We start from the raw sequence: 24,254 nt of genomic DNA on the forward strand, positions 1-24,254 counted from the left end.
CTGACTGTTATACTGAGAGACTGCCGTTTATTAACCTCTTCTTTGCCACACTGGGTATATTGCTCTATTATTTGCCACATAAGGACATTGTCCATTATTGCCCAGCAATTTCTCTGCAATATAAACTGCCTATTTATTAATATCTGTAATCCTGCAAAGAACTATTGCCTATTATTAACTGGCTATTTTCCTACTACCTGACACTGCCTCTTATTAACCTGTTGTTTGCCACCACCACGCTTAAAGCTGTTTAGCTTAGCCAACATGAGCTCTAATAGTAAGGATACTAATGACACAGAGCCCAAAGCTGCTGATGGCGCACGTAAGATTAGGTCTGATATAAAGTATACTAATAATGCAGAGCAAAAAGACGCCGATGCCGCACGTAAGCGTAAACAGCGTGCTAACAAGAGTACAGAGGATAGATGCAAGTGCCTGGATACTGTTAAGTATACTAATGACACAGAGTCCAAAGCTGCTGATGGCGCACGTAAGATCAGGTCTGATATAAAGTATGGTAATGATGCAGAGCGAAAAGCCGCCGATGCCGCACGTAAGCGTAAACAGCATGTTAACAAGAGTACAGAGGATAGATGCAAGTGCCTGGATACTGTTAAGTATACTAATGACACAGAGCCCAAAGCTGCTGATGGCACACGTAAGATCAGGTCTGATATAAAGTATGGTAATGATGCAGAGCGAAAAGCCGCCGATGCCGCACGTAAGCGCAAACAGCGTGTTAACAAGAGTACAGAGGATAGATGCAAGTGCCTGGATACTGTTAAGTATACTAATGACACAGAGCCCAAAGCTGCTGATGGCGCACGTAAGATCAGGTCTGATATAAAGTATGGTAATGATGCAGAGCGAAAAGCCGCCGATGCCGCACGTAAGCGCAAACAGCGTGTTAACAAGAGTACAGAGGATAGATGCAAGCGCCTGGATACTGTTAAGTATACTAATGACACAGAGTGCAAAGCTGATGATGGCGCACGTAAGATCAGGTCTGATATAAAGTATGGTAATGATGCAGAGCGAAAAGCCGCCGATGCCACACGTAAGCGCAAACAGCGTGTTAACAAGAGTACAGAGGATAGATGCAAGCGCCTGGATACTGTTAAGTATACTAATGACACAGAGTCCAAAGCTGCTGATGGCGCACGTAAGATCAGGTCTGATATAAAGTATGGTAATGATGCAGAGCGAAAAGCCGCCGATGCTGCACGTAAGCGCAAACAGCGTGCTAACAAGAGTACAGAGGAGAGATGCAAGCGCCTGGACACTGTTAAGTATACTAATGACACAGAGCCCAAAGCTGCTGATGGCGCACGTAACATCAGGTCTGATAATAAGTATACCAATGACGCAGAGCGAAAAGCCGCCGATGCTGCACGTAAGCGTAAACAGCGTGCTAACAAGAGTACAGAGGATAGATGCAAGCGCCTGGACACTGTTAAGTATACTAATGACACAGAGCCCAAAGCTGCTGATGGCGCACGTAACATCAGGTCTGATAATAAGTATACCAATGACGCACAGCGAAAAGACACCGATGCTGCACGTAAGCGCAAACAGCGTGCTAACAAGAGTACAGAGGATAGATGCAAGTGCCTGGACACTGTTAAGTATACTAATGACACAGAGCCCAAAGCTGCTGATGGCGCACGTAACATCAGGTCTGATAATAAGTATACCAATGACGCAGAGCGAAAAGCCGCTGATGCCGCACGTAAGCGCAAACAGCGTGCTAACGAGACTACAGAGGACAGACAGAAGCGCCTGGACACTGTTAATGCTGCTTGCAATAAACGCATTACTAATGAGTCTTTTGAGGACAAAACTAATCGATTAAGTAATAAAGCTGCTGCTGCACGCTCTCAACGTTGCAAACATAATATTTCCACATCCTCAGTCATAGATTCTGCCCACAATACAGCTTCTTTGTCTCCATTCATAGAATGTGTGCAGCCTCAAGCTCCTTTAACCGTTGGTAAATCTGCACGTAAGCGCAAACACTGTCCTACTTACACTCCAAATGATAAACGCCGTCGCCTGTACACCGTTAAGTCTGCTTATAAGACATGCTTCACACCTGACTCTTCTAAGGCAACAAACAAACCATTACCAAATGCAGCTGGTGCACGCCGTGAACGGCGCAAAAAAAACGCTTGCACCTCCATATTAATAAACCCTGACCACGATACACCTTCCAACTCCTCAGTGATTGAATCTGTGGACAGTGAAGATCCTCTACCAGGTCCACGCTTTATATATGTTGGCTTAAAGAAACATTCCAATGCTCCGTTACCACAACCTGTACCTCAACATCCTACAGGTTTTACTAATGATGACAGTACCATAGTAGAACACTCCTGTGGTCCTATGAACTATTTATGTGAACATTGTCAAGCATTACATTTTAATGCTGAGATACCAGCAGATAAAAATTTTACTCTGTGTTGTCACAAGAGTAAAGTGCATATACCTATACCCCAATATCCCGAGGTATTTAAACGATTGCTGACAGGGGAGAGTGAGTTCAGTAAGAATCTCATGGAAAATATTTGTAGTATTAACAGCTCATTTGCTTTCGCCTCCATGGGTGCCAATATATCCCCTCCACCTGGACATGGCCCTTACTGTTTCCGTATACATGGACAAATATATCATCGTACTGGAACCCTACATCCCAGTGATGATCAAGTTCCAGCTTATGCCCAACTGTATATTTTGGATACCGCTACCGCGAATGAACAACGTTTAAACTGTGAACAAAATCAAAAATGTCATCCCACTTTGATGAGTATAATTGCTCTTCAGTTAGACAATGTGAATCCCTTTGTTGCTGCCTACAAAATGTTACGAGATGTGGAACATGAAGAACATCTTAAAGCTGAAGCTAATGGCACTCTCATGCCAAATATCATCATGGCCCTTAAACAAGATCGGAATCAAGACCCTCGCCGATATAATAATCCAACTGTCAATGAAGTTGCTGTCGTATTTGAAAATGACAATGGAGAGCCACCATTTAATCGTGATATTTTAATACATTTACAACCGGACCCCAAAAATCCTTTGGCGCCAAGAACACAACAGGTCAGCATTCTACACAGTAATTTAGATGCTTTACTCTATCCTTTATTTTTCCCTTATAGAGACCAGGGCTGGCATGATGGCCTCAAGCAACAAGGGCAAAGTCCACGCAGAGTTACACAACTGCAATATTACTGCTATGTGCTGTCTGTCCGTAATCAGTTTAATCCACTCCTGAATGGTGGCAAACTCACTCAGCAGTACTTAGTGGATGCTTATGTGAAAATCGAGGCAAATCGCCTAAATTATATCCGTCAACACCAAAATGATTTGAAAGTAGAGGATTATTGTATACTCCAGGAACATCTCCAGAAAAAATCCATTGAGAAGGGCATCCCCATTGGAAAAATGGTCATTTTACCATCTTCATTTGAAGGCAGTCCCAGGAATATGCAGCAGCGGTACCAGGATGCCATGGCTATTGTGACTAAATATGGTCGTCCTGATCTATTCATCACCATGACCTGTAATCCGAAATGGAATGAGATTACTGAGAATTTGGAACCTTGGCAGCGTGTGGAACATAGACCTGATTTGGTGGCACGTGTTTTCAAAATAAAACTGGAAGCACTCTTAAAAGACATTAACAACGGATTATTTGGGAAAGTTTGCGCTATGGTTCATGTAATTGAATTTCAAAAACGTGGCATTCCACACGCTCACATTTTGATTATTCTGGACAGCAACTCCAAATTAAGGACTGAGGAGGACATAGACAATACAGTGTGGGCTGAAATTCCCAATCCTACCCACTACCCTCAGCTCCATAAAATTGTTCTCCAACATATGATTCATGGTCCGTGTGGAGAACACAACCCAAATTCTCCATGTATGGATCTGGGGAAGTGTACAAAAGGTTTCCCTAAAGATTTGCAACCAAGAACCATCATAGCTAAGGACGCCTATCCTACTTATCGTAGACACTTTGGCCCATCTTTTCAACACCATTCTAACATGATTGACAATTCGTGGGTGGTTCCATATAATCCGTTCCTGCTATTAAAATACAAGTGTCATATAAATGTCGAAGTTTGTGGTTCCATTCAGGCTGTGAAATATTTATTTAAATACGTCTACAAAGGACATGATAAAGCCAATCTTGAAATCTGCCAGACTAACATCCAACATGATGAAACACACCAATTCATGGATTCAAGATATGTCAGTGCACCAGAGGCAGCTTGGCAAATATTCTCATATCCAATGCATAAACAATCTCATAGCATCATTCGCCTTGCTGTACATCTACCGCATTCTCAGCCACTCTATTTTCATGAGGATGACTCTATTGGAAACATCAAACAAAAGCTCCATCAAAATTCTACACTTATGGCCTACTTCAAGCTTAATCAGAACGACCATCATGCTCATATTTATTTATACCGTGAAATTCCCGAAAACTATGTTTGGAAAGAAGGTTCTTGGGAAGTTAGAAAGCGAGCAGGTGGTTCTGTGATTGGACGAATGTATACTGTCAGTGTGAAAGACCAAGAACGCTACTATTTAAGATTGTTATTGTTACATGTCAAAGGTGCAACCAGTTTTGACAGCATAAAAACTGTACACGGAGTCACACATGAAACCTTCAAAGATGCGGCATTAGCTCTTGGCTTACTATTTGATGATAGTCTGTGGAGAAATACATTACTTGATGCCAGTATTCTCAACATGCCAGCACAGCTACGTGACATGTTTGCCTACATTTGTATTTTTGGTCCTCCAGCTAAACCTCGGGACTTATGGGATGAATTTAAGGAACACTTTGTAGAAGACTACTGCTATGCATACCACTCCGACACTCTGGAGTGTGTCAATTGTGAAGGCTATGCTATGACAGATGTCCAACATGTTCTTAAAGCTCATGGCAAAACTTATACTGATTTTAATTTGCCACGTCCAGTCAAGAAACAACACCTCCTCCCACAGTATGATAAAGATTATGAGTTATCAGCAGCTGCTGAAATGAAAGCTACTCTAAATGAGGACCAACTTTTTGCTTTTGATGCTATCACTCAAGCTTTAGAAGACACTAATTCTACAGCAAAGTGTTTTTTCCTTGATGGTCCTGGTGGCAGCGGAAAAACGTACCTATATCATCTACTCCTACATCAGCTAAGAGGACAAGGAGACATTGTGTCACCTGCTGCCACTACTGGAATTGCCGCCAACTTGCTACAAGGTGGACGAACCATTCATTCTCTTTATGGGATTCCAATTCCTGTGAATGAAACATCTGTTTCCAGGATTAAGAATGATACCGATGCAGCAAAAGATTTGCACAGCACTAAACTTTTTATTATTGATGAGTGCACAATGCTATCCAAATATGCATTGCATGTCATTGATAGAGTTTTATGTGATGTCATGACAACAAATGTAGCTCACAAAGAAAAAACACCGTTTGGAGGTAAAGTGATTGTTTTTGGAGGCGACTTTAGACAATGTCTTCCTGTCATCCCTCATGGGACAAGAACTGATGTTGTAGAGAGCTGTATAAAATATTCACAACACTGGCAACATTTTACTCGCCTGCCACTTATTAACAACATGCGCTCCATTGATCCTCACTACAGCAGTTGGTTGCTTCAACTGGGAAATGGTGAACTATCTAATGAACATAACCTTGGAGATGATGTAATTGAAATTCCTCCAGACATGGTATGCACTGGCTCTTTAATAATTGAAATTTTTGGAGATAATCTTTGTATTGATGTGAATGACACTGAAAGCATAAATACAGCTGCATCTCATGCAATTTTATGTCCAAAAAATGAGGACGTTGAGAAAGTCAATTCCCAAGTCATGGATTTATTGATAGGTGACTATACTGAATATATCAGTGATGATTCCATCGATCCTGATGAAGCTGATGACCTCGATCAATACCCACTTGAGTTTTTGAATTCACTAACACCAACTGGAATGCCTTCACATCGGCTGAAACTTAAAATTGGCACCATTGTCATGTTATTACGTAATCTGAACACGAACAAAGGTCTCTGCAATGGTACGCGGCTCATTGTCACTGCCTTACATGCCAATATCATACTGGCTAAAGTAATTAGTGGGTCAGCAGCAGGAAATGTGGTATTCATTCCACAAATTGATTTGTGTCCATCAGAGACTGGATTACCTTTTAAATTAAGACGGAGACAATTTCCCATCAAGCCCGCATTTGCAATGACCATAAATAAATCTCAAGGCCAGACCCTCCATCGAGTTGGTATTTATCTACCAGAACCTGCTTTTGCCCATGGTCAATTGTATGTTGCTTTTTCCAGGGTGAAGCAATGTTGCAATGTGAGGGTTAAAGTGGTTAATACACCACTTCAAGGACAATTATTGGCTGATAGTACTAAAGTGTTCACACGTAATATTATCTACAAAAATATTTTAGTTTAACCCCTTCCCGACATGTGACGGTATAGTACGTCACATGTCGGGACCCCCGCTTTGATGTGCGCTCCGGCGGTGAGCGCACATCAAAGTCGCGACATGTCAGCTGTTTTTTACAGCTGACATGTGCGCGCAATAGCGGCGGGTGAAATCGCGATCACCCGCCGCTATTAACTAGTTAAATGCCGCTGTCAAGCGCAGACAGCGGCATTTAACTACCGCATCCGGCCGTGCGGCCGGATATGAGCGCATCGCCGACCCCCGTCACATGATCGGGGGTCGGCGATGTGTCAGGAAGGTAACCATAGAGGTCCTTGAGACCTCTATGGTTACTGATTGCCGGTGGCTGTGAGCGCCCCCCTGTGGTCGGCGCTCACAGCACACCTGCAAATCTGCTGTGTAGCAGCGATCTTATGATCACTGCTGCATAGCAGAGCCGATCGGGCTGTGCCTGCTTCTAGCCTCCCATGGAGGCTATTGAAGCATGGCAAAAGTAAAAAAAAAAAGTTTTTAAAAATGTGAAAAAAATAAAAAAAATATAAAAGTTTAAATCACCCCCCTTTCGCCCCAATCAAAATAAATCAATAAAAAAAAAACCCAACCTACACATATTTGGTATCGCCGCGTTCAGAATCGCCCGATCTATCAATAAAAAAAAAGCATTAACCTGATCGCTAAATGGCGTAATGAGAAAAAAATTCGAAACGCCAGATTTACGTTTTTTTGGTCGCCACGACATTGCATTAAAATGCAATAACGGGCGATCAAAAGAACGTATCTACACCAAAATGCTATCATTAAAAACGCCAGCTCGGCACGCAAAAAATAAGCCCTCACCTGACCCCAGATCACGAAAAATGGAGACGCTACGAGTATCGGAAAATGGCGCAATTTTGTTTTGTTTTGTTTTTTGCAAAGTTTGGAATTTTTTTTCACCACTTAGGTGAAAAATAACCTAGTCATGTTAGGTGTCTATGAACTCGTAGTGACCTGGAGAATCATAATGGCAGGTCAGTTTTAGCATTTAGTGAACCTAGCAAAATAGGCAAGCAAAAAACAAGTGTGGGATTGCACTTTTTTTGCAATTTCACTGCACTTGGAATTTTTTTCCCGTTTTCTAGTACACGACATGCTAAAACCAATGATGTCGTTCAAAAGTACAACTCGTCCCGCAAAAAATAAGCCCTCACATGGCCAAATTGACAGAAAAATAAAAAAGTTATGGCTCTGGGAAGGAGGGTAGCGAAAAACAAAAATGGAAAAACGGAAAAAGCTCCGGGGGTGAAGGGGTTAAAGTTACTTTCTTTTTTTTTTCATTATTCAGTTTTTCTAATAACATAGACAGCAATAGGCAAATTCTATGTATAGAGATAAGGAAAAAAAACAAAAACAAAAAAAAATTAGTGTAGCCATAGACATATAGATTTTAAGTACTTATGTAGGAAATACGTATATAACATACATACTCATTAGCATATAGGGTTAATAACTCTATATCATATCTACATAAATTTAGAAATATGATATATCAATACATATTTTTATAGGTAAGTAGAACACACATTAAATACAAGATGTAAGATGTGTATCATCCAAATGCCTGTATTTGGTGATAGGAACCTGTATTTGAAGCTCCAACAGTATAGCTGCTGAGAGATTTCATTTTGTTTTTAAAAAGGGTGAGGTTTTTGTGAACAGGTAAGAGACGGGTGGGATGGCTGTTCACACACATCTCTATCTCCAGGTGTGTTCTGTACATAGAAATAGATATATAGATAGGTACATATTTAGATAGATAGGGAAAGAATAGAGATTTTGCTTTCACATCAACATTTTTCTGCTATTTGGAGAATTTATGGTGGAAAAAAGGCTATTTCTGCACTTCCTGCCTAAGGGCTGACCCACGCCACTCTTGCTGTAAGTTGCATGCAATGTATACGGAATTTGTACTTCACTTGCGGCAGGTGCGGCACATGTGGTTTCTGCAGTTTTCGCCACAAAATCTCCACTTACCAGTGTTTTTGTTGTGGCTGCATTTAATGCAATTGTCGAAGCCGCGTTTGCCGCATTTACTGCAAGTTAACTCCAAGCTTCATCTACATTGCATGGCACTTGCTGAAAGTGTGTTGTAGGTCAGTTCTTTGGTGCCAAGTGTGGAAGTTGTATTGTTTTTAACATTACTTCTGCAAATATCAGAAACATGCAGATGTGAAAGAGGTTTGAGTATTAAGAAATAGGAATCAGTTAGTTAGGACCCATCAGTTCAAAGGCTACCGTGACGTGGTTGATGGGCATGCTTATATTAGCCCATCGGTGTACTATGAACGTTGATTTCTTAAATTTTACACTTCTGTAAAAATAAACACAAAAAATTTGGATACACAAAAAGGCTTTTATTTCTGTTGTACTTATTAGAATTATTTAAAATGAAGGCTTAGCTAAGCCCAAGAGATGATTAAAAACGTTTCATACCAACCCATCAGATGTAAAATTACTGTGAAAATACCTGATGGGCACACAAGTATGCGCCAGTATGGGTACTAAGAGCTTTTCCACATAATAATGAAATATTTTAAAATGTCATAGAACATACCAATATACATACTTATTGATACATATTATTTATTATTTACATTATTGTTCTTAAGCAAAGAACCGTTGTTTTGGCATTTGCCACAACACGCAAAGTTGTTGTCTGATGTCTTTCATTCCTCCCCTCATAAGCATGTTCATGGATCCTGTGTAACTGTACCTTAAATAACGAAAATTGTCAAGAGCTGGTGAGTGCAGCCATTTTTTGTTCTTTCTTACTATTATTTATTAATTGTATTATTCTTACATTTGAATAAATAAAGTATATATGGATTCTAGACTCCCGATTCTTTAGAATCGGGCTGCCATCTAGTATATATATATCCCTGCTGTTCTATTCATTTCCACTATACACTTGTACTGCTGGTCATTTTTGACCGGACCTATTAAAATGCTGTTTTAACTACTTGGAAAACATTTTTTGAATACATGTTGCATTATTATACTGTATGTGAACATGGTTGGTCATTATTAATTATTATTAGATTCATGTACATGTGCTGCTGTGTTCTTTTTTATCTATATGATGCAGTTTGCAGCTTTGCACGTGTTCACATTAGGAGTGCTGGTTGGCTTTTTTTCTCTATTTTGTTATTGGATGTGGCTGCACCCAGACTGATCTTGCACTCCTCCCATTGACCTTGCAGGTGGCTGTAATCAACTCTACCTGTCCACAAATTGTAGGTTTAGCCCAGAGTGACATGTTTTATCCATAGTTGTAGGCTGGTGGCCCAAAAGTGGCATGTACGGTAGAGTAGGACCCATCAGAGGGAGATCACCTTGCCGTGGTTGATGGGCACACTTGAATTGGCTAATTTATGCGCTAAGAATCTTCATTTCATCTATTACTGTAAGTTTTATGAAAAAAAAAATTTTTGAAAAAATTGGTGAAAAATATTTTTGAGAAATATAATTCATATTGAATATTTGTCCGTGTTTTCACATGGCCTAGATTCATGTACATATGCTGCTGTGTTCTTTTTTATTTATATATATGTATATATATATATATATATATATATATATATACATAAACTACAGACACATGACTTGCACATATACACACTGTACACATTGAGCATACACATATGTACTCACTCCTTTCTGCAGGCAGCTGGATTTCTTCATGTGACATTACTTTCTAGGAGCAGGAGGTTTCAATTCCATTGCTAGTGGTTGCACACACAGGCCTGAGCCCTCCTCTCACCCTCAGCCCTGCATCCTCCAGCACTGATCCTCTCACTCTCAGCCCTGCCTCCTCCAGCACTGATCCTCTCACCCTCAGCCCTGCCTCCTCCAGCACTAATCCTCTCACCCTCAGCCCTGCCTCCTCCAGTACTGATCCTCTCACCCTCAGCCCTGCCTCCTCCAGCACTGATCCTCACCCTCAGCCCTGCCTCCTCAAGCACTAATCCTCTCACCCTCAGCCCTGCCCCCTCCAGCACTGATCCTCTCACCCTCAGCCCTGCCTCCTCCAGCACTAATCCTCTCACCCTCAGCCCAGCCTCCTACAGCACTGATCCTCTCACCTCAGCCCTGCATCCTCCAGCACTGATCCTCTCACCCTCAGCCCTGCATCCTCCAGCACTTATCCTCTCACCCTCAGCCCTGCATCCTCCAGCACTGATCCTCTCACCCGCAGCCCTGCATTCTCCAGCACTGATCCTCTCACTCTCAGCCCTTCATTCTCTAGCACTTATCCTCTCACCCTCAGCCCTGCATCCTCCAGCAGTGATCCTCTCACCCTCAGCCCTGCATCCTCCAGCACTGATCCTCTCACCTTTAGCCCTGCATCCCCCAGCACTGATCCTCTCACTCTCAGCCCTGCGTTCTCCAGCACTGATCCTCTCACCCTCAGCCCTGCATTCTCCAGCACTGATCCCCTCACCTTCAGCCCTGCATCCTCCAGCACTGATCCTCTCACCCTCAGCCCTGCATCCTCCAGCACTGATCCTCTCACCCTCAGCCCTGCATCCTCCAGCACTGATCCTCTCACCCTCAGCCCTGCATCCTCCTGCACTGATCCTCTCACCCTCAGCCCTGCATTCTCCAGCTCTGATCCTCTCACCCTCAGCCCTGCATCCTCCAGCATTGATCCTCTCATCCTCAGCCCTGCATTCTCCAGCACTGATCCTCTCTCCCTCAGTCCTGTATCCTCCAGCACTGATCCTCTCACCCTCAGCCCTGCAATCTCCAGCACTGATCCTCTCACTCTCAGCCCTGCATTCTCCAGCAATGATCCTTTAACCCTCAGCCCTGCATCCTCCAGCAGTGATCCTCTCACCCTCAGCTCTGCATCCTCCAGCAGTGATCCTCTCACTCTCAGCCCTGCATTCTCCAGCACAGATCCTCTCACTCTCAGCCCTGCATTCTCCAGCACTGATCCTCTCACTCTCAGCCCTGCATTCTCCAGCTCTGATCGTCTCACTCTCAGTCCTGCATCCTCTAGCACTGATACAGCAGAGGAGGAAAAGCTGCAGCTGCTATTGGAGGAATTCAGCACTGTAATCTTCCATAGTCTTTTTCTCCTCACAGGACTGGCCCCGCCCACCTCCACCCATTGGTTTCTGTAGTTTGAGGATGGAAACTGTCGTAATGTAATAAACTATTATGATCAGTTGGCTTGGAGTTGAGGTCAGTTTAAAGGTGGCCATTGTCATCCTTCCTATCCAGAGTGTCAAGGAAACTAATTTGGCTCTGATGATGTGCCATAGTGAAGTCAAGGCCTGGCCAGGAGGTTTTGTGGAAACGAAAAAAGGTTTCGAGAGTGTGGAGGTCACCATTCCAGATGCAGAAGATGTCATCTATATATCTCTTCCATGTCACAATGTGGTCATGGAAGAGGTTGTGGGTATAGATAAGACTGTCCTCGAAATGGGCCATATATGCGTTTGCGTATGAGAGCGCTACATTGGAGCTCATTGCTGATCCTTTAACCTGCAGGTAATACGTGTCTTCAAATAAAAAGAAATTGTTAGTAAGAACAATGGACAGTAGGTCAATGCAAAAATCGATTAGAAGGGGATCCATGTCAGAGGTGGATAGCAGCCAGCGGGTGGACTCAAGCCCTTTGGAATGGGGTATGGATTTGTATAAGTCCTTAATTTCAAAGGAGACCAGAAAGGAATTGGAAGGTACAGGACTGATGGTATGGAAAGTGTTTAGGAAGGCTCCTGTGTGAAGGAGAAAAGAGGTGGTCCTACGTATCAGTGGTGTAAGAATCCTTTCAAGGTAGATGGAAATCGGTGCTAGAAGGGACTCCGTGGAAGCCACGATAGGCCTCCCTGGTGGATTCTTAAGATTTTTGTGAATTTTGGGAAGTATGTAAATCACAGGTGTGATAGGATGTTTTTTAGTCAGGAATTTGCGAGTTTTAGAGTCTAAAATGCCCTGTTGTTGGAAACGATCTAGGGTACTTTGGACTAGATTATGGATGCGGCTTGTTGGGTTGGCAGGTAATGGCATATAGGTAGTTAGGTCATTAAGTTGGCAAAGTACCTCTGATTTGTATAGGGATTTATCCATCACCACAATAGCTCCACCTTTATCTGCGGGTTTAATAATCAGATCTTTGTCTTCTTGGAGGGACTTGAGGGCCTGTCTTTCTGAAGTAGATAGATTAGGTGGGTAATATAACTTGCCCCTGTCTGTGTCTTGACGTAATTGTTGAAAAGAGGAATTAACATATGTGGCCACCAGTACGTCCTCACCAACAGCTCAGATGTCTTTTTTGTCCCAAAATGTCCACCCACCCTGGATGAATGAGCCCACGAGAGTACCTCCGGTCGCAAACTGGATGGTACGAAAGTTTTGCCCGGAGGCACAGACTCTAGGGAAACCAGAGCTACGGTTCTCAGACTCTCAGTGGGGACAATAAGCTGAGGCTCCTCTTCCTCCTCCACAGATGACACAACGGAGCAAGAGAGAGCGTCGGCACAAATTTTCATCTCCCCGAAAGAAAATGGAGGGTGAAATGGAACCAAGAGAAGAACAAGGACCATCTAGCCTGGCGAGAATTTAACCGCTGGGCTGCCTGCAGGTTCAGCAAATTTTTATGGTCTGTGAAGACTTGGAAAGGAAAAGAAGCTCCCTCCAAGAGATGTCTCCACTCCGAGAAAGCCAACTTCATGGCCAGCAACTCCCTGTCCCCGATGGAATAATTCCTCTCTGCTGGTGAGGTTTTAGAAAAGAAGAAGCAAGAATGCTTCCGACCCTGAGCATCTTTTTGGAAGAGGACTGCTCCAGCACCAACAGATGAGGCATCCACCTCCATGATAAATGGTTTGTCTACATCGGGGCGATGTAGGATGGGAGCACTAGCGAAGTGTGACTTTATCGAATTAAAGGCCTTGGAGACCTCCTCAGACCACAATTTGGGATTTGCTCCCTTCTTGGTAAGGGCAACCCAGGGAGCTACCAAAGTTGAGAAGTGTGGAATGAACTGTCGATAGTAGTTAATGAACCCCATAAAGCGCTGCACCACTTTAAGAGAATGGGGTTCCTGCCAGTCCATCACAGCCTGAAGCTTGGCAGGATCCATAGCCAAACCCTGGGCAGAGATGATATAACCAAGAAATGGCAAGGACTCCTGCTCAAACACACACTTCTCAAACTTAGCGTAGAGGGCGTTTGCCCGTAAGAGGTCAAAGACTTTGCGAACATCTCTCCGATGGGAGTCAATATCTGGAGAGTAGATAAGAATATCATCCACATAGACTACGACCGAGGTGGTGACCATATCCCGGAAGATGTCGTTCACAAAGTCTTGGAAAACGGCTGGGGCATTACAGAGCCCGAAGGGCATCACCAGATACTCATAGTGCCCATCCCTGGTGTTAAAAGCCGTCTTCCATTCGTCCCCCTCACGGATGCGAATCAGGTTGTAAGCACCCCGCAGATCTAATTTTGTGTATTAGGTTTACCTACCTCCTCCCCTCTCTCTGTATGGACACATAAATATATATACATACAATAGTCACCCCGTTGTGTTATAGCCACTATCCCCGCTTTTTCCCTCCTTTGTTATCTCCTTCGCTCCCTGTCTCCCTTCCCTCGCCACTGCACACTCTATCCCATGCTATTTCTCCCCCTCATCCCCTTCCTCCCCCCTTGTTTTCAGGTATATTCTATGCTAGCTCTGTAGGCGGTGCTATTTATGATTCTATTAGGATTACACCTCTGGTATATTACTATGCTGTCCATATGACCAGTTTGTTTTGTATATACTTTATTACTTTGTTTATTACTGTTTATTTTTTTTGTCTATGCACTGTACTCTATTATTTTTTGTCTTTAGAACACAGTGATGAAGGTCTTTTGTTGACCGAAACGTTTGTGACTGTGAATACTGTATGTATCAAACACCCCCCTTGCATCACACTTCTTTGGAGTGTGCTGAATATTTCTCTATACTACGTCTTAAGGTCTGGGCACCAATTTTCATGCACCTCCATGCTATGACCCCAATGGCAGAGGGTCTCAAAAGTACATACCAAGTCTGCAAACACAAAAAACCAGCTCATAGGGCAGTGGTAACTGGGCTGACCATATATCTAATCCTAGCACCACAAATAGCAGCGGCCGGGGAACGTGCCTACGTTGGTTCTAGACGTCTCGCGCCAGCCGGAGAACTAACTAACCCTAGAAGGGAAAAGATAGACCTTTCTTGCCTCCAGAGAAAAGACCCCAAAAGTTGGATACAAGCCCCCAACAAATAATAACGGTGAGGTAAGGAGAAAAGACAAACGTAAGAATGAACTAGATATTTAGCAAAGAGAGGCCCACTGACTAAAAGCAGAATATAGTAAGATGACTTATATGGTCAGCAAAAACCCTATCAAAATTTCCACGCTGGATATTCAAGAACCCCCGAACCGTCTAACGGCCCGGGGGGAGAACACCAGCCCCCTAGAGCTTCCAGCAAAATCAGGAATCACATTTAGTACAAGCTGGACAAAAAATAAGAGCAAAGCAAATAACCAAAAAACAAGGAAGCAGGACTTAGCATAATTTTGCAAGATCCAAGACCAGCAGACAGGAGCAAACAGAAAGGAACTGATTACAATGATGCCAGGCACTGGACTGAGAAACCAGGAAGTTTATATAGCAAGACCCCTGGACTAACGACCCAGGTGGGTGCCAAACTGAGGAAAGACAATCCCAGAGTCATATCACTAGTGACCACAAGAGGGAGCCAAAAAGTCTAATTCACAACAGTACCCCCCCTTTAAGGAGGGGTCACCGAACCCTCACCAAGACCACCAGGGCGATCAGGATGAGCAGCGTGAAAGGCACGAACTAAATCGGCCGCATGCACATCAGAGGCAACCACCCAGGAATTATCCTCCTGACCATAGCCCTTCCACTTGACCAGATACTGAAGCCTCCGCCTGGAGAGACGAGAATCCAAGATCTTCTCCACCACGTACTCCAACTCGCCCTCAACCAACACCGGAGCAGGAGGCTCAACAGAAGGAACCACAGGTACAACGTACCGCCGCAACAAAGACCTATGGAACACGTTGTGAATGGCAAACGACACCGGAAGATCCAAGCGAAAGGACACAGGATTAAGGATTTCCAATATCTTGTAAGGACCGATGAAGCGAGGCTTAAATTTAGGAGAGGAGACCTTCATAGGAACAAATCGAGAAGACAGCCATACCAAATCCCCAACACGAAGTCGGGGACCCACACCGCGGCGGCGGTTGGCAAAACGCTGAGCCTTCTCCTGTGACAACTTCAAGTTGTCCACCACATGATTCCAGATTTGCTGCAACCTATCCACCGCGGAATCTACCCCAGGACAGTCAGAAGGCTCCACATGTCCCGAGGAAAAACGAGGATGGAAAACAGAGTTGCAAAAAAATGGCGAAACCAAAGTAGCGGAACTAGCCCGATTATTAAGGGCAAACTCAGCCAACGGCAAGAAGGTAACCCAATCATCCTGATCTGCAGAAACAAAACACCTCAATTAAGCCTCCAGAGTCTGATTAGTTCGCTCCGTTTGTCCATTAGTCTGAGGATGAAAGGCAGACGAAAACGACAAATCAATGCCCATCTTAGCACAAAAGGATCGCCAGAACCTGGAAACAAACTGGGATCCTCTGTCAGACACAATATTCTCAGGAATGCCGTGTAAACGAACCACATTCTGAAAGAACAAAGGAACCAGATCGGAAGAGGAAGGCAGCTTAGGCAAAGATACCAAATGGACCATCTTGGAAAAGCGATCACATACCACCCAGATGACAGACATGCCCTGAGACACCGGAAGATCTGAAATGAAATCCATGGAAATGTGTGTCCAAGGCCTCTTCGGGACAGGCAAGGGCAAGAGCAACCCGCTGGCACGAGAACAGCAAGGCTTAGCTCGAGCACAAGTCCCACAGGACTGCACAAATGACCGCACATCCCGTGACAAGGAAGGCCACCAAAAGGACCTAGCCACCAGATCTCTGGTGCCAAAAATTCCCGGATGCCCTGCCAACACCGAGGAATGAACCTCGGAAATGACTCTGCTGGTCCACTTATCAGGAACAAACAGTCTGTCAGGTGGACAAGAGTCAGGTCTACCAGCCTGAAATCTCTGCAACACACGTCGCAAATCCGGAGAAATGGCTGACAGGATAACTCCCTCTTTGAGAATACCAACTGGTTCTGCGACTCCGGGAGAGTCAGGCACAAAGCTCCTTGAAAGAGCATCAGCCTTCACATTCTTTGAACCTGGTAAATACGAGACCACAAAGTCAAAACGGGAGAAAAACAATGACCAGCGGGCCTGTATAGGATTCAGGCGTTTAGCAGACTCGAGATACATCAGATTTTTGTGATCAGTCATGACCACCACACGATGCTTAGCACCCTCGAGCCAATGACGCCACTCCTCAAATGCCCACTTCATGGCTAACAACTCCCGATTGCCAACATCATAATTCCGCTCAGCAGGCGAAAACTTCCTAGAGAAAAAAGCACATGGTCTCATTACAGAGCAACCAGGGCCTCTCTGCGACAAAACGGCCCCTGCCCCAATCTCAGAAGCATCCACTTCAACCTGAAAGGGAAGTGAGACATCAGGCTAGCACAAAACAGTCGCCGAAGTAAACCGGCACTTCAACTCTTGAAAGGCTTCCACGGCTGCAGGAGCCCAGTTAGCAACATCAGAACCTTTCTTGGTCATATCCGTCAAAGGTTTAACAACGCTAGAAAAATTAGCGATAAAACGACGGTAGAAGTTAGCAAAACCCAAGAACTTCTGAAGACTCTTAACTGACCTTGTAGATTGTGAGCCCTCGCGGGCAGGGTCCTCACTCCTCCTGTACCAGTTATGACTTGTATTGTTCAAGATTATTGTACTTGTTTTTATTATGTATACCCCTCCTCACTTGTAAAGCGCCATGGAATAAATGGCGCTATAACAATAAATAATAATAATAATAATAATAATAACTGACGTGGGTTGAGTCCAATCATGAATAGCTCGGACCTTGACTGGGTCCATCTCCACCGCAGAAGGGGAAAAAATAAAACCCAAAAAGAGAACCTTCTGTACTCCAAAGAGACACTTTGAGCCCTTAACAAACAAAGCATTCTCACGCAAAACCTGAAACACCATCCTGACCTGCTCTACATGCGAGTCCCAATCATCAGAAAAAACCAGAATATCATCCAGATAAACAATCATAAATTTATCCAGATACTTCCGGAAAATATCATGCATAAAGGACTGAAACACTGAAGGAGCATTAGAGAGCCCGAAAGGCATCACCAAGTACTCAAAATGACCTTCGGGCGTATTAAATGCAGTTTTCCATTCATCTCCTTGCTTAATGCGCACAAGGTAGTACGCACCACGAAGATCTATCTTGGTGAACCACTTGGCACCTTTAATCCGGGCAAACAAGTCCGACAACAGAGGCAAAGGATACTGAAATTTAACAGTGATTTTATTCAGAAGCCGATAGTCGATACAAGGTCTCAAAGATCCGTCCTTCTTGGCCACAAAAAAGAATCCCGCACCAAGAGGGGAAGAGGATGGACGGATATGCCCCTTCTCCAGAGATTCCTTGATATACGAACGCATTGCGGTATGCTCAGGTACAGACAGATTAAATAATCTTCCCTTAGGAAATTTACTACCTGGAATCAAATCTATAGCGCAGTCACAGTCCCTATGAGGAGGAAGAGCACTGGACCTGGACTCGCTGAATACATCCTGGTAATCAGACAAATACTCAGGAACTTCCGAAGGAGTAGAGGAAGCAATAGACACCGGCGGGGAATCACCATGAATTCCCTGACAGCCCCAACTTGACACAGACATTGCCTTCCAATCCAAGACTGGATTATGGGTCTGTAACCATGGCAGACCCAAAACGACCAAATCATGCATTTTATGCAGAACAAGAAAACGAATCACCTCCCGATGTTCAGGAGTCATGCACATGGTTACCTGTGTCCAAAACTGCGGTTTATTTTCTGCCAATGGCGTAGCATCACTACCTCTAAGAGGGATAGGATTTACCAACGGCTCAAAAACAAAACCACAGCGCTTGGCAAACGACAGATCCATAAGACTCAGGGCAGAACCTGAATCCACAAACGCCATAACAGGGTAGGAGGACAATGAGCAAATTAAAGTCACAGACAAAATAAATTTAGGTTGCAAATTACCAATGGTGACAGGACTAACAACCCTAGTTAGGCGTTTAGAGCATGCTGATATAACATGTGTAGAATCACCACAGTAAAAACACAACCCATTCTGACGTCTATGATTTTTCCGTTCATTTCTAGTCTGAATTCTACCACATTGCATTAAATCAGGTGTTTGTTCAGACAACACCACCAGAGGATTAGCGGCTTTGCGCTCCCGCAAACGCCGGTCAATTTGAATAGCCAGCGCCATGGAATCATTCAGACTTGTAGGAATGGAAAAACCCACCATCACATACTTAATGGCTTCAGAAAGGCCATTTCTGAAATTTGCGGCCAGAGCACACTCATTCCACTGAGTAAGCACGGACCATTTCCAAAATTTTGGGCAATACACTTCAGCTTCATCCTGACCCTGAGAAATAGCCAGCAAGGCTTTTTCTGCCTGAATTTCAAGATTGGGTTCCTCGTAAAGCAATCCGAGCGCCAGAAAAAACGCATCAATATTTGCCAATGCCGGATCTCCTGGCGCTAGCGAGAAGGCCCAATCCTGAGGGTCGCCCCGTAAGAAAGAGATAACAATTTTTACTTGCTGAGCTGAGTCTCCAGATGAACGGGGTCTCAGAGATAGAAACAATTTACAATTATTCCTGAAATTCCTAAACTTAAATCGGTCTCCAGAGAACAGTTCAGGAATAGGTATTTTAGGTTCAGACATTGGACTACTGGTAACAAAATCTTGTATGCCCTGCACACGAGCAGCAAGCTGATCCACACTTGTAATCAAAGTCTGGACATTCATGTCTGCAGCAAGCACAAGCCACCCAGAGGTAAAGGGGAGGAAAAAAGAGAGGAAAGAAAAAAAAAACTCAGACTTTCCTTTCTTGTAATCCCACTTCTGCAATGCATTAAACATTCAACCTTGGCCTGGCATACTGTTATGACCCCAATGGCAGAGGGTCTCAAAAGTACATACCAAGTCTGCAAACACAAAAAACCAGCTCATAGGGCAGTGTTAACTGGGCTGACCATATATCTAATCCTAGCACCACAAATAGCAGCAGCCGGGGAACGTGCCTACGTTGGTTCTAGACATCTCGCGCCAGCCGGAGAACTAACTAACCCTAGAAGGGAAAAGATAGACCTTTCTTGCCTCCAGAGAAAAGACCCCAAAAGTTGGATACAAGCCCCCAACAAATAATAACGGTGAGGTAAGGAGAAAAGACAAACGTAAGAATGAACTAGATATTTAGCAAAGAGAGGCCCACTGACTAAAAGCAGAATATAGTAAGATGACTTATATGGTCAGCAAAAACCCTATCAAAATTTCCACGCTGGATATTCAAGAACCCCCGAACCGTCTAACGGCCCGGGGGGAGAACACCAGCCCCCTAGAGCTTCCAGCAAAATCAGGAATCACATTTAGTACAAGCTGGACAAAAAATAAGAGCAAAGCAAATAACCAAAAACAAGGAAGCAGGACTTAGCTTAATTTTGCAAGATCCAAGACCAGCAGACAGGAGCAAACAGAAAGGAACTGATTACAACGATGCCAGGCACTGGACTGAGAAACCAGGAAGTTTATATAGCAAGACCCCTGGACTAACGACCCAGGTGGGTGCCAAACTGAGGAAAGACAATCCCAGAGTCATATCACTAGTGACCACAAGAGGGAGCCAAAAAGTCTAATTCACAACACCTCCACCTCTGGGCTGTGCTGACCATTTAATTTACTGCATAGTTATGTATGTAGTATGAACTGGAGCCTCTGGACAATAGGAAGCCAGTGAAGGGTTTGGCAGAGAGGAGAAGCTGGGGAATAATGGGGAGACAGGTGGATTAGTCAGGCAGCAGAGTGTAGGATGTATTGAGTGGTGCCAGAGTGCTGGAGGGGAGGTCAGAGAGTAGGAGGTTGCAGTTGTCGAGGTGGGAGATGATAAGGGCATGCACTAGCATTTTTGTGGTTTCATGGTCAAGGAATGCATGAATCCGGGAAATATTTTTGAGTTTGAGTAGGCAGGAGGAGGCAAGGGCTTGGATACGTGGCTTGAAAGAGCAGAGTCGAGGATCACCCTGAGGCACCGAGCGTGTGGGACTGGGGAAAGTGAGCAGCCATTGACATTGATTGATAGGTCTCGTGGAGGGTAGAGTGAGATGGGGGAAAGATGATGAATTCTGTTATGTTCATGTTCAGTTTTAGAAAGCGAGCAGAAAAGAAAGCTGAAAAAGCAGACAGACATTGTGGGATTTTGGTCAGTAAGGAGGTGAGGTCAGGTCAAGATAGATAGATCTGTGTATCATCGGTGTAGAGATGATAATGCCAACCATGGGATTCTATGAGCTGTCACAGGCCGAACGTGTAGATGGAGAAGAGCAGGGGTCCTAGGACTGAGCCTTGGGAAACATTGACAGACAGGGGGCGAGGTGAAGAGGTGGTGTGGGAGAGGGATACACTGAATGTTCGGTCTGCTTGATATGATGAGATCCAGGATAGAACCAAGTCTGTGTCACTTGCTCTTGAATTTAGTTAGGGCAGTTTCAGTTGAGTGATGCGATTGGAAGCCATATTGTAACCCGTCAAAGAGGGAGCAGGAGGAGATGTAGGAGGACAGTTCAAGATGGACATGATACTCCAGTAGTTTTGATGCATAAGGGAGAAGAGATATTGGGCGACAGATAGACACAGAGGATAGATTGAGTGAGGACTTTTTGAGGATGAGTGTGATCGAGGCATGATTGAAGGATGAGGGGAAGAAACCATTTGTAAGTGAGAGGTTGAAAAGGTGTGTTAGGGTTGGGATGAAGACTGTGGTGAGGTTAGGGATTAGGTGGGACGGGAGCTGGTCAAGTGCGCAAGTGGTGAGATGTGATCTTGACAGGAGGGTGGAGAGATGATTTTCTGTCAAGGTGGAGAAGCTGGTTTTGGAGGAACAGGGCTAAGCAGCTAAGAGGGGCATTGGGGGCTGAGGGCCAAAGCTTTCTCTGATCTTATCAATCTTCTGCTTAAAGAAGGAGGCAAAGTCTACAGCAGAAATTAAAGGAGAGGGAGGAGGTGCTGGGGATGGAGTAGAGAATTGAAAGTGTTGAAAATCTGGTTAGGGTTGTGAGACAGGGAGGATATGAGAAATGAGAAGTAAGTTTATTTTGAGGTGGTGAGCGTGGACTTGAAATTGTCGAGGGACTGTTTGCATGCGATGAAGTGCTGGGCAGAGCGGGATCTCTTCCATCTCTGTTCCACGACCCTAGAAGCCAATCTCGGTTCTTTGGTCAGGCTGGTCAGCCAGGGATGCCTGTTGATTGTTTGAGCTTTGCTATGTGTGAAGGGGCAACCGAATCAAGTGTTGCAGTTATTGTCGTGTTATAAAAAGTGGCAGCCGCATCTGTGTCATGAAGGGAAGCTATGTCTGTAAGAGGGAGATTTGAAAGATGGAGTTTGGAAGATGCCTGCATCAGACTACGTCTGGATCAGATGCATGGCTCTGAATATATCTGCAACTAAAAGCATTCAGCTGTGAGGAGATGTGGGTGTGTGTGGCAAGACCACATGTTCAGAGTTAACCCCTTAATGACCGGAGCTTTTTTAGATTTTGCTTTTTTTTTTGCTCCCCTCCTTCCTAGAGTCATAACTTTTTTATTTTTCCATCAATATGACCTTGTGAGGGCTTAATTTTTTTTGTGGGAGGAGTTGTACTTTTGAGCAACACTATTGGTTTTACCATGTCGTGTACTGGAAAACAGGAAAAAAATTCCAAGTGCAAAAGGAAGTGCAATCCCACATTGCTTTTTTGTTTGGCTTTTTTGCTAGGTTCACTAATTGCTAAAAATAGCATGCCATTATGATTCTCCAGGTCATTTCGAGAGTTCATAGACACCATACATGTCTAGGTTATTTTTTATGTAAGTGGTGAAAAAAAATTCCAAACTTTGCTTGAAAAAAAATAAAATTGTGCAATATTCCGAGGCCTGTAGCGCCTCCATTTTTTGGGATCTCGGGTCGGGTGAGGGCTTATTTTTTGCATGCTGAGCTGACATTTTTAATGATGCCATATTGGTGCAGATACGTTCTTTTGACGCCCCCGGTAGAAGCTACGGGAGAAACGCACGTCGGGGCGCAGGACAACCATTTGACCACCGCTGTTGTCACCACTCAGTAGTATCCACCATCATCACCTTGGTATTCAGGTAATATACTTCTTTACTAATTGTAATTATGGTATGTGAGGTGCACTCACCTCCAAGTAATTGAGGGCTTCTATCCAAGATGCATTAATAATAGGATGCCTCAGGAACTTTACTATGGCATCTATATTATTCTAAGCCATCTATTTGGATCACAAGGTTTATACAGAGTGTTTGTGCACCCCATCCACTATTAATAAGACTGTTCTGCCTGATTAAGGGCTAAAGGGTAGGTTCATATACCTTGGTTTGTAGGTTATTTTTGTGGTTCCCCCCTAGGGTATGTTTGTAATTATGTTCGGTGACCTTTTTAATCTTTGATTAATAAAATCTCAAAATTTAAATTAATTATTTGGGCTCTCTTCATGGAGCGATTTGTTTAATTACACTTCAGCTTTTTGTGTTTTCATTGTTTTGGAGTGCCTTCTATTCAGTAGATAAGACATATTCACGATATAAACGTTCTTTTGATCGCCCGTTATTGCATTTTAATGCAATGTCGCGATGACCAAAAACATGTAATTCTGGCGTTTGGAATTTTTTTCTCGCTATGCCGTTTAACAATCAGGTTATTTTTTTTTCATTGATAGATCAAGCAATTCTGAACGCAGCGATACCAAATATGTGTAGGTTTGATTTCTGTCTTGTTCACATTTTTGTTTTGCCCAGTCTGCAAATTCAGTGCGCCAATCTGGCATCAGTCGAACATCCCTTCAGCAGATATTAGCTACTCACAAATGGCACCCTTACAAAATACAGCTGCTGCAGCATCTCAATGGGGATGACCCAGATCGGCGCACTGAATTTGCAGAATGGGCAAAAGAAAAATTTGAACAGGACCCTCAGTTTACACAAAACATTATGTTCAGTGATGAAGCAAAGTTTTTTGGGTGGCCCATTTACATGGATACACCTAAATAACATGGGAATGGTGACAGTTTTCTTGAGTAGGGTATCTTGCATTGAAATCTGCTGCAATGACCCGGGTACTGTGTTCATCAGACATCAACACAATTTCTATCCGCTCCTCACGTGTTAACCTCTGCGACATGTCAATGGCTGTAAACAATAAGAAACTTGTAAATAACTTATTATTATTATTATTTATTTATATAGCACCATTGATTCCATGGAGCTGTACATGAGAAGGGGTTACATGCAAATTACAGATATCACTTACAGTAAGCAAACTAACACTGACGGATTGATATAGAGGGGGTGAGGACCCTGCCCTTAAGGGCTTACATTCTACAGGATGGTGGGGATGGAGACAATAGGTTGAGGGTTGTAGGAGCACCGGTGTTGGTGAGGTGATAGCTTCAGTAGTAGTGAGGAGG

This window comes from Ranitomeya variabilis, chromosome 6, assembly GCF_051348905.1.
Source record: "Ranitomeya variabilis isolate aRanVar5 chromosome 6, aRanVar5.hap1, whole genome shotgun sequence".
NCBI classification, from domain to species: domain Eukaryota; kingdom Metazoa; phylum Chordata; class Amphibia; order Anura; family Dendrobatidae; genus Ranitomeya; species Ranitomeya variabilis.